Raw genomic sequence first — 10,021 nt, 5'->3', positions numbered from 1 at the left:
CTCTCATGTGCTAAGTGCCAGCTGTATGTACTAGTGGAAGAGACATAGATGACAGTACATTCTTCTTGAAAACATTGATAATCTAGTAAAAAGGCAGAAGATGCACAATATGATAAATATAACAGTGAGACTAATGCAACAAATAACAAAGAGATAATCATAATTAAATGTAACAATATATTACATAACAATATGGATGGTATAATTTATATTTGTGTAATGTTTAATCACTTATACATGTTTCCTCATATTAACTTTATTTAATGTTCACAACTAGTCTCTGAGCTTGATGACGGTGTTTCTATTTTATCAATGAAGCAAAATAGGTACAGAGAAGTAATAAATATATAGGAAATAAAAGAATGAGAAAATTTAGGGTCAGGGTTCGAAAGGGAAATAGGCTATAAGATGGATTAGACTTAATGCTGTTAAGAAGAGATAGGGAAAGGCAAGTCAGGTTAATGGAAAAGAAAAGATTAGAGATAAGAATATGCAGAGTGTGTTAGTGAGCAGACCAGCTTGACTAGAACATGTGTATAGGAGAGAAATACATACAAGTATGTGAAATCTATAATATCAGCAATTAGGAAAAAATGTGCAACAATAGAGAACTGGTTGAATAAATTGTTTATGATAAAATTCTAAGAAGTATTTTAAAATGAAGTAAATAGATAGCTGAAGTCATAGTAATGATGAAAATAATTGAGTTTTATGTGACCATTTAAAAATAATTTATACATGTATGTGGTATAAAAACCCCCAAAATATGAAGGATTTGTAGTAAAAAGTAATAATTGCTTTTTAGTACCCATTCCACACCCCCCCCCAGATGCAACATGATTATAGAAATAATTTCAATTCTGGCAAGAGAAAATTGCTGCCTCATCCAGGGTAAAGATGACCGATGTAAGCAATCTGCCATAGAGAGTGTGGCTGGACTCCACTAAGGGCATGACTATGTGCAGGGCTTGACGTGGGTTTCTGTTGCTGGCAGACTGGGAATTCCACACTGGAAGTGGGTAGTTCAGAAGCTTTGGTGGAAAATTTGTACTTTTGTTACCCCTTCACCTAGGGTTATCCTATGGGAAGTTAATTTTCTCATGTATCCAAACTTGCACAGGCTTCAGAAAGACTGAGTGGATTCATTTCACATGGTGGTGGCAGAAAAGCTCCAGGTAAGAAAAGAAGACATTCAGAGAGCTAGGAAGCAGTGTTGTCAGGTTACATCCGCAAGCAACTGGTTGCTGGAGCAATGGCCAGAGCAAAAAGTTGAACTGAGAGGATATGAAGTAAGGCATACAAATCATCTGATCCCATGACTCTTCAAGGCAATAGTCTTTGGGAATGCTATTTTGCTTTCAGTAAAATCAAAAAAGGCGTGAGTGTAGAAGATTATATAAAATAGCAAGGCTAGGAATTAGTCTCTTTGTATCTAGGAAGAAATAAGAAGAGAAACTTTCTACTTTTGAATGGAAAATATTTTATGCTCCTGAGGGGACAATTAATGTACAAGTATTTTAAAGACTTTGATACAGATTACTGAATGGTTTTAAAACATTATCAAAGCACATTTTGTAAGAGTATCTATTTCACTGTATCTTTGATAACATTGGAAATAAACATTTTTAGTCTCACAGTTTAACAGTTGATAAATGGTATATTTTACATTTGTAATCCTTTGATTACTAGCATGGTTATATTTTGAAAATGTATATACACTTATTCTTCTCTTGGTGGCAAGTTTAAATCCTTTTCCCATTTTTAAATTGGACTTCTTTATATCTAAAAACTTGTTGTATCTAAGACCTCTTTATATATTAAGAAAACTAACCTATTGTTCATTATATACATTGCGAGTAATTTCCCACTTCTTCATTTGCCTATAGTATTATGCTTTTAAATATTCAACCCTTTCCTATTTTTCCTGCTTTTTTTGTTGTTTTTGTCAAAAACTGACATTTGAGTAATCTTTTTCAAATACACCTTTTTGGTTTTTACCAGACTTGTTGTTGAAAGCTAAAATAAATCTGCAAGTCACAGTTAGTTGTCACTTGTCTCTACTTATCTGTTATAATCTCCATTTGTTTAGCATCCGTTTTTTTACAGTTAACAATAGAGATAGAAAGAGCTAAAAATTTACCCAAAGAGCAAATGGACGATAACATTGCCTTATTTATTATAACATATCTTTCAGTGGCTCAAAACTATTTTATTTATCTCTCAACTTAGTAATGTGGAATATCCTAAGATTGTAGGTTTTTATTTTTCAAACTGTGGTTTGCAGACAGCATCATCATCACTGCATCCATATCTGCAGAATCTCAGGCCCCCATACCAGAGATACATAATTTAAGATCTACCTTTTAGGTCCTTTTAGGATCCACACAAAGGTCCCTAGTAATGCATCTGTCCATTATTATTTGAATTATCATTTTAGATCCTGTTGTCTATTTTCAGGAAGACATAAAACTAACCAATTGATTTATCAGTTTCCTGGATTATGACACTTACAAAAATTAAAATTGTAGAATGTCATAACAAAAACCTATATTATTTGTTAATTTTCTCCACTCTCATTCCAATACTTTAATTTTAGTTGAAAACATGAATTGCCATCTGAGCTCTAGATCACTTTCACCTTTGATAGTCACAATCAAACTTTGAGATTTTCAGCACCATATAGAGTAGTCAATAATGAACATTAAAGAAAGAAGAAAATATTTCATTTAGCAATACATGTTCTAAGGAGTTGCATATAGTTTTATCATAATTACATTCATTAATTCGTTAACACATGTATTTCCTATTTACTGTTGTACTAACGTACAAGCTCTGTGTTAGGTGCTGTTGGGGAAAAACAAAAACCACCAGGAGAAATAGATTAACAATATTAATCCTTTATGAATGCTTGAAATATGCTGGACACTTTTCTGGCCACTTATGCTCTGCAGTCCTCAAAGCCACCATTTGAGGCCAGTGTTATTATTAACTCAGTGGTATATAATTTGCATCAAGGGTAGAAAAGTTAAGTAAACTTCTCCAAGGTCACATAGCTAGTGAGTAGAAGGGCTGGCGTTCCAGCCATGCTTGACAAAATCCCAAGCTCTTATGTTACACTTGAGTGCCTGCTTTGATTCTATCGTAGATGGCAATTTGAAAAATTGATAATATCATTTGTGTGCATTCAAGGTTTTTTCTCTTTAAAGTTTTAGATATGAATTTTGTACAGTTTTATTTGTATTGATGGTTCATATCCAGTTTATTTCTAGTATTTTCAAAAAACATGAAGAAATACACGATGAAGGCATAAAGCTGTGTACTTTGACCCTGAAGCCAGTGAGAGACACATTCTAAATGAATAGGGCGAGCAGTGTTGAACAGAAATTGCTGGCTTCCTACTTCTTCTCTTTCAAAGAAAAACTGTGGATAACAACTTGTTATTACACATGGTAAAGGGCATAGTTTATATATGGTACTGAAAGCAAGGGCTATTATTTCCTTTTTTTTTTTTGAATTACATTTTATTGTTTATGCTATTACGGTTGTCTCAATTTTTTCCCTTTTTCCCCTTCTACTCAGCACCCTCCTCCATTCCCTCAGGCAATCCCCACACTTTTTGTCCATGTCTACGGGTCTTGCATATATTTTGTATCTATAATTCTGTTCCTGTTCTATTTGTTTATTTTGTTTTTCAGATTCAATTGTTAATGAATATGTCTTTATTGCCATTTTATTGTTCATATTTTTCCTTCTTCTCCCCCTCCTCCTCCTGCTCCTCCTCCTCCTCCTCCTCCTCCTCCTCCTCCTCCTCCTCCTCCTTCTTCTTCTTCTTCATGAAGAACCTTTAACATTTCATGTAATACTGGTGTGAGGGTGATAAATTACTTTAGCTTTTTCTTGTCTGGGAAGCTACTTATCTGTTCTTTGATTCTAAATTATGGCTTTCCTGGGTAGAGTAATCTTGGTTGTATGTCCTTGCTTTTCATCACTTTGAATACTTCTTGCCAGTCTCTTCTAGCCTGTAAAGTTCCTTCTGGGAAATCAGCTGACTGCCTTATGGGAGCACCTTTGTAAGTAACTCTCTGACTGCTTGGGAGATTCTCTCTTTGTATTTAAACTTTGGCATTTTTATTATGATATGTCTTGGCATGGACCTCTTTGCATTCATCTTATTTGGGACTCTGCACTTCCTGAACTTCTATGTTTATTTCCTTCACCAAGTTAGGGAATATTTCTGCATTATTTTTTCATATACATTTTCAATTTCTTTCTCTCTCTTTTCTCCTTTTGGCACCCCTCATGATGTGAATGTTAGTATGCTGAGGCTTCTTACACTATCCTCATTCTTTTGGATTCTTTTCTTCTTGCTGTTCTGATTGGTTGTAAGAAAAATAAAATGATTTACTGAGAGAGAAGGAAACATTTCTGTGTGTCTGTGTTTTGTGTGTGTGCATTCAAATACAACATGAGAAGTTGTATAAAATATATTCTTAAAATTATTTTCAAAATATGTAGGAAATTAAATATAACTATGAAGAACAATTAAGTAAATTTGATTAAAATACAAATGTGATATGATTCTATCCTTGAGGTAGCCTTTTTGGTTTACTATGATTCCATGAAACTTCAACTCTTTATTCTAAACAAGATATATGAAGAGTATGGAATATTTGCAATACAAATGACTTAGTAATTATATGTAAGTTATTTCTAAGGCATGACACATTTTCTTTCAAATTGCAGTAGTGGGAAGGATGTGAAAGCACACTGGCAGTTGACTTCATGCCAGAAAAACTCCAATTGACTCATTGTCTTTAATTGCTTAATCTGAACGATTTCTCCACAGTAGTTTCAAAAATATGGTGCTAAGCCTTTTTCTTAGGATAAAAACAAATTTTAACAGTCTATTCTAGTTGCACAAATTAGGATAAAGGAAATGTAAGCCATATTGTGCAATAACATCCAATGATAAATCTTTGAAACAAGCATTTTCAGTGGAAGAAATATCTCCCTCAATGGGGCAAAAATTGATTGATTCTTGGGGGAGAGAAAATATCTCTTTTTGTATTTAAATCACAGATAAGCATACAGTACATCAACAAATACATAGTATATCTTGATGTTTAAATCTAATGGGACATAGTAATGGAAAAACTAATATAAAGGTAAAAACAATAAAGGTTGGGAAACATTGCTTTAAAGCATACTTCCTGTATTTCAGCAAGCAAGTTCTTCACATATTATGAGGTGAAGAGCATATGTTATGCTCCTTTCTCAGCAGTATTCCTCCTGAAAGCCAGTGATAAAATGTATCATCTGTTGCTGGACTTTAGTAAGGATCCAGATATAAAATTATTGGCAATAAGGAACTTAACCCTTTTTCCTTTCCTAGGTCCTGTTTACTTTACAGCTTTTTCTTAAGGTAGTTGTATATGTTCCATGACAAGAGGCCACACAATGTGTGTTCTGTGAGTCAGAGAAAAGATAAGAAGGTGTATAGGGAGACCCTTCATACACTATCCCCATTTACATTTCTTCTGTTATTTTCAAACATTGCAATCAAGTATGAGATTAAAACAGAAAGAAGCTGTTCACTTATTTCTTGATGGCGCTTGGTATCTTGAGGAACCTGAGGGTTTTCTGTAGGATATGCCCTAGAGGTTTGTGTTTCACCAGTTTACTCCTCTGACCTCATACTCTGCTGGGATCCCTGTGTTCATCTTTCAGCCCAGGAACCCCCTTCCACTGCAGAGCTTATCTTTCATCTCTCTCCAATTATCAAAAGATATGATATTACTTTATTATAACTTGTATGAATTTTATTCAATATTTATGCTTTCCAAGGGGTATGAGCATTATATTTGCCTCTAAGTAATTATGAAATGAATAGTGCTTTTTTTTCCTATTAAAAAACATTTCAGACATTATAAGTGAACTGTTTTCAAGAGAGCTCCTACTATACCTGAAATAATTTTATGTAGGTTAGTTTCTATTCTTTACTTTGCCTTAGTTTAATGTCAAGCTAGCTTTTAAGAATTATTTCTCTATCTAGCTTATGGTCTAAAATTTACAAATTATGAAAGGATAAAACATTGTACACTTTTGTTTCTTTCCATCTCCTTCAAGTTGCTTTCTTATCTCTTCTTTATTCCTCTGGAATCTTTTTCCTGAAAGTTTTTTTTAGCATAATTTCCTCTACTATGCTCTTTTGAAAAGGGATCTTGTAATTCATGTTTTATCCCAATCAATGAAGAGTTAGGGCCAAAACTCTGGGGAACTCCATTCTTATATTTCTAATTTCGATAAATGAAATGTTGGAGTAACCCCTGTTCCTCATTAACATGCAGATTTTAAAAATATATAGAGGGAGAAATCTCTTATGGGTGAGAACTGAGGCATAGAAGCCTGTTTTCCTTTCTAAACCTTTATTCATTCACTTGCCCTGTTGCTCTTTCCCTTTATGTTATTTTTGAATTGTCCAGATCACTGATTCAATGTTGTTAATACTTCCAATTTAGTTCTTTTCATATAACATTTAGAGGAAAAAGAAAATTCTATTTTAAAATTCAATAAAAATAATGCTTGGAAAGAGAAAAGATTTGGAAAACTTAAAATTTTAAGATGACAATACTCTCCAAATTCAACTCAATTCCTGTAAGAATCACAGATGGCTTCTTTGTAAAAAAATCAACAAACTGATTCTAATATTCATATGAGATTATAAAGGATCCAAAATACCCCAAAAAAATCTTGAAAAAGCAAAACAGAGTTGGAAGACTCACACTCCCTAAGTTCAAAACTTACTTCAAAGCAACAGAGGTAAAGACTGTGGTACTAGTATGAGGTAGATATGTAGATCAATGGAATAGAATTGAGAGTTCAGAAATAAACCCATGTGTTTATGATCAACTGATATTTAACAAAAATGCCAAGATCATTCGGTGAAAGAAAGAAGGGCCTTTTCAACAAATAGTGCCGGAACAAGTGGATAGCCACATGCAAAGGAATGAAATTGGACTCTACCTCATATCATATAAAAATTAACTCAAAATGAATCAAAGACCAAATGTAAAATAAACAGCATAATATTCTTAGAGAAAAAATAAGGATAATGCTGTGTATCTTTGGGTTTGTATAGTTTTTTGTATATGATATCAAAGGCTTAGCAATACAAGAAAAACAAAAAATCAAATTTCACCAAAATTAAAACCTTTTTTTTTCTTCAAAGGACACTAGCAATACAGTGAAAAGACAACCCCCAAAATGGGAGAAAAATTTTGCAGGTCATCTATCTGATAAGGGACTTGTGTCTACATTATATAAAGAACTCTTACAACTAAATAATGAAAACTAACACAGATTAAAAATGAACAAAAGACCTGAAAGGACATGTCTCCAGATAAGATATAGAAATGGCTAGAAAACACCTGAAAAAAATTAGTCATCAGGGAAATTAATGCAAAATTACAAGATACTAGTTCATATCCATTTGGATAGCTATAATCAAAAAAGACTCTTAACAAGTGTCAGTGAGGCTGTAAAGGTATTGGAACCCTCAGAAACTGTGAGAATCTGAAATGAGGCAGCCACTTTTGGAAAGCAGTCTGGCAGTTCCTAAAATAATTATACAAAGAGTTAACACATGATCTAGCAATTCCACTTCTAGGGATATACACAAGAGAAATGAGAAGACTTGTCCACACAAAACCTATATATGAATGTTTGTAGCAGCATTATTCATTATCGAAAGTGAGGAACAACTCAGATATCCATTAAATGTGTGAATGGATAAACAAAATGTGGTATGTCCACACAATGGGATATTATTTGACCATAAAAGAAAATGAAGTACTGACAAGTGATGCAACATAAATGAATTTTAGAAACAGTGTAATAAGTTTAAAACGCCAGATACAAAAGGTCACATATCGCATGGTTCCATTTGTGTGAAATGTCACAGTAGGCAAATTTATAGACACTACTAAGTGGTTGCTGGACTGTATGGGAGAAGAGAAAAATGATAGCTGAAGAGTACAAGATTTCTATTTGTGGTGATTAAAATTTATAAAATTGACTGTGGATGTGGTTTCACATATCTGTGGATGTACTGAAAGCCACTGAATTATACACCTTGAATGTTTTGATAGTATATATGGGAATTATATCTGTGAATAAATTTGTTTTTTACAAAATTCAATAAGAGATAGTTTCTTAGAAGCTAGATACAGTGTGGAATCTAAAACCATTTCAATAAACATTTCTCACTTTGCGTCATAATATCCATTGTTCTATCTAGAACTCTGAATGGATCTATGTACGACTGATCCATTGGAATTTCAGAGTCGGACCCTCGATCTCGCCGCGTAAGGAGCCCGCTGAGCAGAGCTCTGCTCGGAGACCCAAGCCGTGGCTGCCCCTCTGCAGGTGCCTGCGAGGAGGCTCCCGGGCCGCAGCCATGTCCAGAGCCCTCTGGCCGCGCACTCTCTCCCCGCGCTCCCCGGGGGCGCCCGGCTGGAAGAGGCCGTTATGGAGCCCTGCCTCCAGCAGGAACCGCAGCCACCCACACGGGGCGGGCAGCGGCTGCCTGGGCCCCGTGGCGGTGAAGAGCAAGTTCGGAGCTGAATTTCGTCGTTTTTCACTGGAAAGATCAAAACCAGGAAAATTTGAGGATTTTTCTAGATTACTGCAACATGTTCATAAGATCCCCAATGTTGACATTTTAGTAAACTATGCAGACATCCATGGGGACTTACTACCTATAAATAACGATGATAATTACCACAAAGCTGTTTCAACAGCCAATCCACTGCTTAGGATTTTTATAAAAAAAAAGGAAGAAGCAGACTACAGTGCCTTTGGTACAGACACATTAATAAAGAAGAAGAATGTTCTAACCAATGTGTTGCATCCTGACAACCACAGAAAAAAGCCACATAAGTCATCAGCATGCCCCAGGACTTCAGACCCGTGTCTTCTATTATAGACGTGGCTATCCTCCCGGAAACGCATCTCAGGCTTCGTCTCTACAGATAGAACCCCTAGGCTTCTCCATCCGTTAGGCTCCAGTGTCAGGGTAACACCGGACGGCTTAAAGGTCCCAGGGATTTTTATATCCAGGCTTGTCCCGGGAGGTCTGGCTCAGAGCACAGGCCTGTTAGCTGTTAATGATGAAGTTTTAGAAGTTAATGGGACAGAAGTTTCAGGGAAGAGTCTGGATCAAGTCACAGACATGATGATCGCAAACAGCCGCAACCTCATCCTAACAGTGAGGCCAGCAGACCAGAGGAACAACGTTGTCAGGAACAGTCGGACCTCCGGCAGCTCCGGCCAGTCCACTGACAACAGCCTTCTCGGCTACCCGCAGCAGGTGGAACCCAGCTTTGAGCCGGAGGACGAAGATGACATTGTTATTGAAGATAATGGAGTCCCACAGCAGATTCCTAAAGCCTTTCCTGCCACAGAGAGCCTGGAATCGTTAACGCAACTAGACCTCAGTTTGGAGTCTGGACAGAAACCCCTGTCGCAAGTGGCACAAACACTGAATTTGAAACCTGTGTTCCAGATCAAAAACTCTTAGAAGAAGACGGAACAATTATAACACTATGAAACCAGTGACTGAACTTTTTCTGAGCGAGGATACCATGGGGACCTGTCAATTTGGCGAGTTGGAAGCATATATACCTCTGAACCAGTGATCTGGAATAGGCATGAGGAAAAATAATGTTGCAAGCTTAAAAGGTTATTAAAATAGTAGTGTGGTAATTGCTAATATAAACTTTGGTGGGTCAGAGGTAAATTTAAGTCTAAATCAAAGGGGCCTTTGCTAATGCAATTACATGCTTTTGCTATTTTGTCTACGGAGAACTGGAAGGTAGAGCACATTCTCAAAACTGTGAGAGAGGACTAGGTCATTTCCGTTTGACGTGGTTGCGTATTTAACCTGCTGTACGGAGCCCAGTTAACTTTTCCATATATATATATATATATATATATATATATATATATATATATATATATTTCT

General features: G+C 35.6%; 1 pseudogene; it reads left to right on the top strand.

Moving 5' to 3' along the window:
• The first annotated feature begins 8,455 nt into the window (after window positions 1-8,455).
• Window positions 8,456-9,606, top strand: LOC150001671 (partitioning defective 6 homolog beta pseudogene; annotated as a pseudogene).
• Window positions 9,607-10,021: the final 415 nt, after the last annotated feature.

Source organism: Furipterus horrens, unplaced genomic scaffold (genome assembly GCF_987537825.1).
Source record: "Furipterus horrens unplaced genomic scaffold, mFurHor1.1.pri manual_scaffold_9, whole genome shotgun sequence".
Classification (NCBI taxonomy): Eukaryota; Metazoa; Chordata; class Mammalia; order Chiroptera; family Furipteridae; genus Furipterus; species Furipterus horrens.
The sequence above is the reverse complement of the archived record's forward strand: the minus strand, read 5'-3'. Positions and strand labels throughout refer to the sequence as shown.